This window comes from Felis catus, chromosome A3 (genome assembly GCF_018350175.1).
Source record: "Felis catus isolate Fca126 chromosome A3, F.catus_Fca126_mat1.0, whole genome shotgun sequence".
NCBI lineage: Eukaryota > Metazoa > Chordata > Mammalia > Carnivora > Felidae > Felis > Felis catus.
Window position 1 is genome coordinate 85768421 of NC_058370.1, and position 12160 is coordinate 85780580.

Below are 12160 nucleotides of genomic sequence, written 5' to 3' on the forward strand. Positions count from 1 at the left end.
TTTCTTTTCAGCAGTGGGAATAATTAAGTTCTGGTCTCTTAGCAAGTTTGATGATTATAACATGGTATTGTTGTCTATGTTTACTGGATGGTGCATTGTATTTCTAGGGCTTGTTCGGTACTCATTGCATGTAGAGGATTTCAAATACCTCTGTTCTGCATCCTCTTACTTTCTCAAATACCTCTGACAGAAGCCAAGTGCCCCTCCCATGCCTGCAGTGCAAGTTGAAAGTACAGCTAATAAATGGCAGCACAGGAACTAATTCCAAGGCTTGTGCTCTGTCCAAGACTCCTCACCTCCCCTCTTGCACCTGCGCTCTGGTGGGAACACAGATGATGGATGAGTGCGATTGTCGCTGTTGAGAGCTGCCAGGGTCTGTGGTAAGCATTTTAGGTTCTGGAGCACTTCAGTGTCTCAGTGTTGTTGCTTTAAGCTGCTAAATCAGGGTAATTTTTATGTAGCGATCGATAATTAATGTAATTAATGTTTAATTCGATTCCTTTAACCAACTAACCAAATTTAATTTAGCTTCCACTGCCATCCAAGAAACTAACCCAAAGAGAGATGATTCCTGGGGATCTGCTTGTCCGAGATCCCATGGGAGTTAGAATTTTCTTTTCTTTTCTTTTCTTTTCTTTTCTTTTCTTTTCTTTTCTTTTCTTTTCTTTTCTTTTCTTTTCTTTTCTTTTCTTTTCTTCCCTTCCCTTCCCTTCCCTTCCCTTCCCTTCCCTTCCCTTCCCTTCCCTTCCCTTCCCTTCCCTTCCCTTTCCTTTCCTTTCCTTTTCTTTTCTTTTTTAATGTTTGTCACTGAAAGTGTTGACTTTATTCTTCAGTCTCACCTGCTGGAAATGATAGGAGTCCACTTTTAAGAGACGGATCTGCCCTCGTTTTGGCTGTGAAATCAGGCTGGTGAGCCCATGAGGCTGCTGGCCATACCCTGAGTGGTTGTGAACATGGGAAGTTAATGATTGCCCTGGGAGGGTAGGACAGCCTTCAGAACATTCCTTCAGTGAATGCGCCTGCTTTTTGACATAAAACTCTTCAATGTGGCTACCTGGGAGTAAGTAGGAGTCTTGAGGAGCCTAACTTTCATGGGGTTGGGGGGAACCTTGAATTCACAGAGCCCATGACTGTTTTCTGTTTTAAGTTTCAGTAGAAGCTGAATGAGATAGAAGTGGTGGTGGTTAAAGAAAGGAATCAAATATTTATAGGTATATTATTATTGATTACTGCCCAAATGTTACACAAAACAACAAACACTTATTTCTCTACATTTCTGTGGCTCAGAAATCTGGGCGTGGCTTAGCTGGGAGCCTCTGGGTTAGGATCTCTCACAAGAAAAGCTGTCATATAGGGCTGGGTTTGTCTCGATGCTAAGATGGGGAGGATCCATTTCCAAACTCATTCGTGTGACTGGTTGCAGGCCTTAGGTCCCCACCGGCGATTGGCCAGTGACATCAGTTCCAGGAGTGGTTGGGGGTCATCATAGAAGCTGCTTACCACAGCCCTCCGTGTTCTTTTTTGAAATTGCCACAGCTATTCTCGCAGATAAACTTTAGAATCAAATTTCCAAATTCAATACAGAATCTAAAAGATTCTGTAAAAATCTGAAAGACTGTTAATTGGAGTACACCACATTATAATTCAACTTGGGGACTGCTAACATATTTACAAAATTCAGTCTCATCCAGAAACATACCAGCCCCTCTACCTATTTTGTTCTTCTTTTATGACCTTTAGTATTAGTGTTTTTCTTAATAGGCCTTGCATATTTCCTATCACTTCTTTCTTTCTTTCTTTCTTTCTTTCTTTCTTTCTTTCTTTCTTTCTTTCTTTCTTTCTTTCTTTCTTTCTTTCATGTTTATTTATTTTTGAGAGAGACAGAGAATGAGCATGGGAGGGGCAGAGAGAGAGGGAGAGAGACACAGAATCTGAAGCAGGCTCCAGGCTTTGAGCTGTCAGCACAGAGCCCAATGCGGGGCTCAAACTCATGACCTGAGCCAAAGTGGGACACTTAACCGACTGAGCCACTCAGGTCCCCCTATTTCTAAGTACTTCATAATTATTGTTGCCTCTGTGAGTGGAATATTTTTTTTTCTTTGCCTTTTCTTCATTGGTTATTGCTATCGCCATAAATATGAAAACAACTCCATTTCCTGTGCTGCTCTTTTATCAGACCAATCTAATGGACTGTCTTATTAGTTTTAATATTTCTTTCAACATATTCTAGAGATTTTCTAGTCAAACAATGATATAATCTGCCAGCTATATATATTTGTACTTCATTAATTTTTCTTGCTGTATTGAATTAGCTAGAACTTCCAGGATAGAACTGGTAGTAGGAGTGACAGCCAGAATCCTTATCTTGTTCCTGATTTTTTTTTTTTATGTTTATTTATTTTTGAGAGAGACAGAGACAGAATGGGAGTGGGTTAGGGGCAGAGAGAGAGGGAGACACAGAATCCAAAACAGGCTCCAGGCTCTGAGCTGTCAGCACAGAGCCCGACATGGGGCTCGAACTCACGAGCTGTGAGGTCATGACTTGAGCCAAAGTCGGATGCTCAACTGACTGAGCCACCCAGGCGCCCCTCTTGTTCCTGATTTTAATGGGGGTGCTTCTAATGTTTCACCATGAGGTATGGAACCTGCTGCCATTATAGAAAAAAAATCACAGCATTAGAATTTTACAAATGGAGCTGTTGTCTCTTATCTAAAGAATTGTACAGAGGAAGAAATGAAGCAAATAAAAACAATAGCTTGGTCCTTTATGCATTAAAACCACAGGGTCTTTTTTTTATAATGTAAGCATAATCTAAGAGCTCATCAAGAATTGCCTCAAGGGATAGGAAACCATCAAAACCCTAGAGGAGAAAGCAGGAAAAGACCTCTCTGACCTCAGCCGTAGCAATTTCTTACGTGACACATCCCCAAAGGCAAGGGAATTAAAAGAAAAATGAACTATTGGGACCTCATGAAGATAAAAAGCTTCTGCACAGCAAAGGAAGCAATCAACAAAACTAAAAGGCAACCAACGGAATGGGAAAAGATATTTGCAAATGACATATCGGACAAAGGGCTAGTATCCAAAATCTATAAAGAGCTCACCAAACTCCACACCTGAAAAACAAATAATCCAGTGAAGAAATGGGCAGAAAACGTGAATAGACACTTCTCTAAAGAAGACATCCGGATGGCCAACAGGCACATGAAAAGATGCTCAACGTCGCTCCTCATCAGGGAAATACAAATCAAACCCACACTCAGATATCACCTCACGCCAGTCAGAGTGGCTAAAATGAACAAATCAGGAGACTATAGATGCTGGAGAGGATGTGGAGAAACAGGAACCCTCTTGCACTGTTGGTGGGAATGCACACTGCTGCAGCCGCTCTGGAAAACAGTGTGGAGGTTCCTCAAAAAATTAAAAATAGACTTACCCTATGACCCAGCAGTAGCACTGCTAGGAATTTACCCAAGGGATATAGGAGTACTGATGCATAGGGGCACTTGTACCCCAAAGTTTATAGCAGCACTCTCAACAATAGCCAAATTATGGAAAGAGCCTAAATGTCCATCAACTGATGAATGGATAAAGAAATTGTGGTTTATATACACAATGGAATACTACGTGGCAATGAGAAAGAATGAAATATGGCCCTTTGTAGTAATGTGGATGGAACTGGAGAGTGTTATGCTAAGTGAAATAAGTCATACAGAGAAAGACAGATACCATATGGTTTCACTCTTATGTGGATCCTGAGAAACTTAACAGAAACCCATGGGGAAGGGGAAGGAAAAAAAAAAGAGGTTAGAGTGGGAGAGAGCCAAAGCATAAGAGACTCTTAAAAACTGAGAACAAACTGAGGGTTGATGGGGGGTGGGAGAGAGAGGAGGGTGGGTGATGGGTATTGAGGAGGGCACCTTTTGGGATGAGCACTGGGTGTTGTATGGAAACCAATTTGGCAATAAATTTCATATATTGGAAAAATAAATAAATAAAAACTGAGAACAAACTGAGCGTTGATGGGCGGTGGGAGGGAGGGGAGGGTGGGTAATGGGTATTGAAGAGGGCATTTTTTGGGATGAGCACTGGGTGTTGTATGGAAACCAATTTAACAAATTTCATAAAAAAAAAAAGAAAGATAAAATGACATAAGTAGAAGCTCTCTAGAGTGCAATAAATTTTTGTTTAAACATTTTTAATTAAAAAAAAAGAATTGCCTCAAGGTAAGCAAGGAGGAGAGGGGTCTTATGACATCAAGTGAGAAAGAGAAGACACATGACACTCAAAGGGGGGGTGCTTGGGTGGCTCAGTTGGTTAAGCGTGGGACTTTGGCTCAGGTCATAATCTCATGGTTTGTGAGTTTGAGCCCCTCATAGGGCTCTGTGCTGACAGCTCAGAGCATGGAGCCTGCTTGGGATTCTGTGTCTCCCTCTCCCTTTGCCCATCCCCAGCTCACTCTCTGTCTCTCTCTCAAAAATAAATAAACATTAAAAAAAAAAAGGTCATTGATAACATACATGATATTTATCCAGGGAAGTATTTGAGAGGCACCACAACATCTTTTCTAAGGGAGTCAAACATGGAAGATCTATAAAGAGATCCCAGAGTTGGTCCATAGGAGTAAAATATTAAGTAATCCTTTGAGATGTTAACATTTAGAATATGTGACATGATATTTTATTGATTACTGGGTCTGCTTTCTTCTGCAAATAGGTTTCTAGTTAAATAAGTTTACTTTTATTCATACCTTATAAAGATTTTTTTTTAAAAGAATGGTTTTGAATATATCAAATTTTTTAGCATCTACAACATATATTTCTTTGCCATTCATGTATTAATGTAATGAACTGCATAATATATTTCTAATACTGCACTATGCTTGTATTCCTGGAATAAATCCCCGCTGATGATTCTCCTGCTGCATTCTATTTTGGTAATATTTATGAAAAGTTTTTGATCTTTGTTCATAAGGGTGATGGGCAAATATTTGGGGAGAATTCCCTCATCTGTTCCTCAACAGTTCAGTGGACTTTTTGCATAAATCTGGGTTTGGCACCTTTACAAGAGGAGACCTTTAACTGCTTTCTCATTTATCTATAATTACTGTGATTTACACCTCTTCTTGAGTCAATTTTTATAATTTCCATAAAATCAGACATTTCAAATTTAGAAAAATTTACTTTCATATCATAAAAATCTCCTATACAACCATATTGACATCCTTTTTTTGATTGCTAAAGCTACTCTTTACAACTGATCTATTTATTTCCTTCAGAGGTTTCATGCCTTTGAAACTTTGCTGTAGTAATAGTGGATGGAGTTTGTGGTGATCTGAGTATGATTGTTGTTTTTGTTTTCCTACCACTACCTGGCTATTTACTTTCTTCTTCTTCTTCTTTTTAATGTTTATTTATCTTTGAGACAGAGGGGGCCATAGGGAGGGGCAGAGACAGAAGGAAACAGAGGATCTGAAGCAGGCTCCGTGCTGACAGTGCAGAGTCGTATGCAGGGCTCGAACTCACGAACTTTGAGATCATGACCTGAGCTGAAGTGGGATGCTTAACCGACTGAACCACCCAGGTGCCCCTATTTGCTTTATTCTGTTTGCTTTGGCTACCACCCTGAATCACTGGCCACTAAAATGGCGGGTTGGAATGGGGGAAATGTTCTAATATCAATATACCAAGATCATCCTGGTTCCAGAACTTCTAAGCCTCAAACACATATCGTGCCATGAATAGTTCACTGCTCTCAAAATGAGAATCATTACAATAGGAGCCAGTGTGGCACCAGGGGGGGAAGGTAAGCCATAATGTTATCTGGTCTCTTTTCTTCCCCTGATTCAAGGAGCACAAGTATAAAAGCACTGTTAAGCATTGAGCTGTGTCCCCCCCCCAATTCATATGTTGAAATCCTAATTCCCAGTCCCTCAGAATGTGCCCTTGTTTGGAAACAGGGCCATTGCAAATGTAATTAGTTAAGATGAAGTAATGCTGGAGTAGAGTGGGCCCCTATCCAATAAGACTAATATCCTTATTAAAAGATTTTATGCTTATTAAAAAATTGGGGCCCAGACAAGCACATAAGGAGACCACCAGGTGAAGATGAATGCAGAGTTTGGGGTGATGCTTCTACAAGCCAAAGAATGTCAAAGATTTCCAGCAAACCACCAGAAGTGGGGAGAGACATGGAACCAGTTCTTCCTCACGGCTCTCAGCAGGAACCAGCTCTAACTACACCTTGATCTTGGATTTCTAGCCTCTAAGATATAGAAGACAATATAGGTAAGACAAAAATTTCTGTTTTTTAAAGTACTCAGGTGGTGTTTGTTACAGCAGCCCTAGCAAACTGACACAAGCACTGAGCTCAATGGTATCTCTAGGAGTATCTCTGGATACTCCAGCATTCCATGAGTCCGGTCTTTGTGAACTGTTACAGGCTATATTAATCAGCCTTTGCTGCAATAATGGTGCAATAACTCCAAAACTCAGCAGCTTAAACCACAAACATTTACGCTTCACTCATGGGTCTGTGGCTGTGGCTTTGTTAAATGCTGCTGAGCTGTGTTGGACTTGGCTCCAGCATGTGGGAAAGATCCAGGTCTGCTCTGTCTTCTCATTTTGGGACCAAGACTGAAGGGGTTTCCAGCACACTGTCAGGGCTTTTCTCATGGGCATTCCTATCATCTGTTAGGACAGTGGAGGAAGAGTCTAGGCACACAATCATCTTGCCTCTTTAAAACCAGGGCAGAATGGATAAAGAAGATGTGGCTTATATATATAATGGAATACTATTTGGCAATGAGAAAGAATGAAATCCATGCCATTTGCAGCAACATGGATGGAACTGGAAGGTATTATGCTGAGTGAAATAAGTCGGTCAGAGAAAGACAGATATCATATGTTTTCACTCATATGTGGATCTTGAGAAACTTAACAGAAGACCATGGGTGAAGGGAAGGGTGAAAAAAATAGTTACAAACAGAGAGGGAGGGAGGCAAACCATAAAAGACTCTTAAACACAGAGAACAAACTGAGGGTGGATGGGAGTGGGGTGGGGAAGAGGGGAAAATAGGTGATGGACATTGATTGAGGCGGACACTTGTTGGGATGAGCACTGGGTGTTGTATATAAGTGATGAACCACGGGAATCTACTCCCAAAACCAAGAGTACACTTCACACACCTTATGTTAGCCAATTTGACAATAAATTGTATTAAACAACAACAACAACTAAATGGAGGAAAAAAAAGTTTGCTCTTACAAGCCTCAAAAATTTTTTAAATAAATCAAACCAGGGCAGTTCACTACTACTACTGAATCTTCCATACAGCCTTTCTGTGCCTCCCCACCACCCATTCCAAGTCCTTCCCTCCCACAAGCCGAATGCCCATCCATTTCCTGCCTGGGTATGACTGAGTTGCACAGTAACTGAATTATTGTCTTGTCCTCTTGGGTTCCGAGAGACAGTCTCCCTGGTGGGAAATAATCTGAGTTGGAAATTCTACCAAAGCACGGATTGTTCAGTTTTCCATCTAGTTTCTTTGATATGTATACATAGAGAGTATTCTAACAAACCACATATACCATTAGAATGTTAAATTAATGTCCTGGCGGGGTATGCCTGGGTGGCTCAGTTGGTTGAGCGTCTGACTCTTGATTTCGGCTCAGGTCATGATCTCATGGTTTGTGGGTTTGAGCCCTGGGTCAGCTCTACGTTGGCAGTGTGGAGCCGCCTTGGGATTCTCTCTCTCCCTCTCTCTGCTCCTCTCCTGCTTGTGTGTGTGCGCTCTCTCTCTCTGTCAAAATAAATAAACCCTTTAAAAAAATAATGTTCTGACACTGAGGCAGGTAACTTTGAACATTTGTGACTTTATAGTCTATCCTATTTGTTAAAATATACATTAACATACAGTAATATCACATTAATGATTTTGTATATGGTTATTTTAAAACACTCTATATTTAGGAAAATATCTATATCAAATTGCTAATAATGGGATTAGGGATAAAGGTAAACGTAAGAGATTTTGCTATCTATACTTAATATGGTTTAAAAACTTAAAAAATTTTTCTTTAATGTTTATTTATTTTTGAGATAGAGACAGAGAATGAGCGGAGGAGGGGCAGAGAGAGAGGGAAACACAGAATCTGAAGCAGGCTCCAGGCTCTGAGCTGTCAGCACAGAGCCCGGCGTGGGGTTCGAACCCACAAACCACGAGATCATGACATGAGCTGAAGTCAAACGCTTAACCAACTGAGCCACCCAGGCACCCCAGTTTAAAAAACTTTTAATGGCAACACATGTTACATTTGTGATCAGACAGAACTTAAAGACGTTAAAAATATATACTTCATGTACTATTCCTAATTAAACATTATATATTATATATATATATAATCAGTAGCTGAATATATATATATATATATATATATATATATATATGTATATATATATATCCTCTTGTTATTGAGAATAGTATTTGATTTGAGGGAGGGAGAGAGAGATTGAGACAGAGAGCAGGTACAAGTGAGCACAAGCCCAAGACACATGCCTGAGCATAGGTGAGGTGATGTCATCAATGGGGAAAGGCTGATGTGGAGGCCAGGGAGTCAAAGAGAAGGTGCTGCCATACAAGGTGGCATTTCTGTCTGAGCACCTTCAACTCTTCTAAAACCCTGCTTTACTAAGTGGTAGCTTCCATTTTACTTCAGCTGCTCTACAGAAAGTCCTAGTCCCTTGTCTCCATATTTGTCCTCCTCTCATTGCCCCCTCCCCCAGTGTGCTTTAGGTTAATCAACATTAAAAGTGGTTTCATTAGGTCCGTTGGGTCACCACAGTCTGGCCTTTGGCTGGGGATAAAGTGCTTCTGGGGCTTTGCCATGCATATCACTTGTCTCCCACTGTCTAACACACACACACACACACACACACACACACACACACACACACACACACAACTTGGATATGGTCTGAATATAAGACAGTGTTGTAACTCTTTCAATAAACCATGCAAAAGATTGATCACACATTTTTAGGTGTAATTTGAGTTCAACCTTCTCCTGTGGGTTTCTCTATAGGTATAGGGGACACAGAACTCTGACACTTGACCTTACTTCAAATGACATCATCTTCTTGGCCCTGTGCCTGGGTCTGTTCCTGGCTGCAGCTCAAGTAAATGTCAGGCAGAACTAAAATCAGAAGAGGAGAAAATGGTTATGTGAGATCAACTGAATAACCCATATTTATTACAAAGCAACTTGACACAATGCAGTAGAGGCTGAGGAATCTCAGAAAGTCCAAGATTCTTCCAAAGTTAGAGAGTTTATTTCAATTTTGAAATTCAGCTACTGATTCCATTTCAATTTTTACAGTTTGCGATCTTGGCTTATTTGATAGGCAAAATGGTACCTCATTGTTTTAAGATAACATTTCTTTTTGTGAATTACCTATTTGTGTATCTGTCCATTATTCCTCTGAAGTACTGGTGGTTTTCTTATTACACCATAATAGTACTTCATATATTAAGAATGTTGACCTTTTGTTTGCAATATTTACCATAAATATTTTCCCTGGTTTGACATTTATATTTTAGCTTTGTTTATGATTTTTCGGACTTTCAAATGTTTTGAGTTTTAATGTAGAAATAAATATCTATTCATCTTTTCCTTTGGGATATCATCTATTGTGTTTTTTGTTTTGTTTTGTTTTTGCTTAATAAAGCCTTTACTACTCTGAAATCAGATAAATTTTTATCAATTTTTTTTAGTTTAAAAATTTTGAATTCAACTCTTTAATTCTTCCATATTGCATTTTAGAATGTAGTATGAGATAAAGATCTAAATTAATCATTTCCCCTAAGAGTTGAATCTATTCATTATTATTGATTAATTCACTCTTTTCTCACTTATAAAATTTAAAGTGTCATGTAAATAATATAGTTTCATTCTAAAAAATCAGAAAATAAAAATAATTGAAATAAAGGGAAAAAACTTATATTTTCTTTTTACTCTGACTTGAATGTTAGCAATTTACTTTGATCCTCCAGATATTTTCTATATATTTCCCCTCCAAATGGAATCATATTGCAATATGGTTTTGTAACTTGATGTTTTTCCATTCAGTAATATATCATGACTATCTCTCCATGTCAATCAATATACTTTTACAGCACTATGTCCTAATTAACTTTTCATTGAAATGTGCTAGACATTCAGAAAAGTGCATATTTCATAAGTGTACAGCTGGATGAATTTTTACCAACTGAACACAGCCATGTATCCATCTACCAGAACAAGAAAAAGAATATCACTGGCCCCCCAAAAGCCCTCCAAATGGCTCCTTCCAGTGACATCCCTTCCCTGAGAGTAACCATTATCCTTCTATCCTGACTTCTAACAGCATAGATTCATTTCACAGCCCCATTTTTGATAGCTCCCTAGTATTCTGTCACGCATAAATGTATCATAACATGCTTGTTTTGAGTTAAATTGTGACCCCCCAAAAGATAGGTTGAAATGCTAACCCCCAGTATGTGATGTAATTTGGAAGTAGGGCCTTTGCTGATGTAATCAAGCAAAGATGAAGTCAGTAGATGGGTCCTAAACCAGTATGACTAGTGTCCTTATGAGACGGACATGCTGTATGAAGACAGAGACACACAGGGAGAAGAGCATGTGAGGACAGAGGTATAGACAGGAGCGACATGGCTTAAGCCAAAGTCACCAAGGGTTGTGGGCCACCAGCAGAAGCTGGGGACAGGGTAGGAATGATCCCACCCATAGTCTCAGAAGAAGCTGGCCCTGTTGACACCTTGATATCAGACTTTAGCTTCTGGCACCGTGAGAGAATAAATTTCTGTTGTTTTAAGACACCTAGATTTTTGGTAGCCCTAGGAAACTCATAGACACTTAATTTTGATGGAGTTGGAGTCTTTTAACATTTTATTATTTTTATACTATTATGAATATTCCTTTAATTTTTTTCTTAGAAGAAACTACAAAAGTGAACTCTGTATCAAAGAATATTAATAGGGATTTAAAAAAATATTTTTTTAGAGACAGAGAGAGAGTGAGTGCATGCACAAGCAGGGGAGAGGGGCAGAGGGGAGAGAGAGAGATAGAGATAGAGAGAGAGAGAGAGAGAGAGAGAGAGAGAGAGAATCTCAAACAGGCTCCATGCTCAGCATAGAGCCTGACTTGGGGCTCGATCCCATGATCCTGGAATCATGACCTGAGCCAAAATCAAGAGTCAGATGCTCAACTGAATGAGTCACACAGGCACCCTAATAGGGAATATTAGTAAGACAGTGGCTATGAACCATCAAAGCACTCTCTTTAAGTGTTGTGCTTGGTGATATGGTTGATACGGACTGCTTCCTTTGTAACATGTTCTCATGTAACTCCAGTTTCACCAGGATTCCCTAACTTGTGGGTACAACTGGCTCACATAACAATATAACTGACTCCATCTGCGTAAAGCAGAAAATCCCAGACTCTTATTTCTAGAAGTCTCTGGGGTGGGGAGGTTCTTGAATAATCCTCTCCCATGCTTCCCCTCTTGCCCAACCCCTCAACACATCCACTGATAAAGACTTTGGGGGCCTGGCTGTGCTACTTCTCTTGAGAGGGAACCATGTTAATGGAAAAGACCCATTTCAGGGTCTCAGAACCTGCATGGTGCCAGGCCATTATGACATTCTATGTGGCACTCATTGCTTTAGAACCAGGCCACATTTCTCCAACAAGGAGAGAAGGCTCTTCTCCCCACTCCATATCAGGGGTCCCAAGCCAGCACTACCAAAGTCCCCTGTTTTCCAGAGTCCCATTGCCTTTAGCCCTGTCACCCTGGGGCTTAGTCAGGAAGACCAGAATCTGAATCAGATACCATGCATCAGATCCATCCCTGCCCTCAGCTCTCCCCTCTCCATCCCCATGTGAAATATGCCAGATTGGTGAGTCCACTGAGTTATCAGACTTCATGTCAAGACATATCCAGATCTTGAGTGGGGATGACTTATGCTCAAACCCATTGTGTGCTGTCTTCTTGAAACTCCATAGTATTTTATTTTATTTTATTTTATTTTATTTTATTTTATTTTATTATTATTTTATTTTTTCCATAGTATTTTAATATTAATAAGTCAAATTTCCCCTT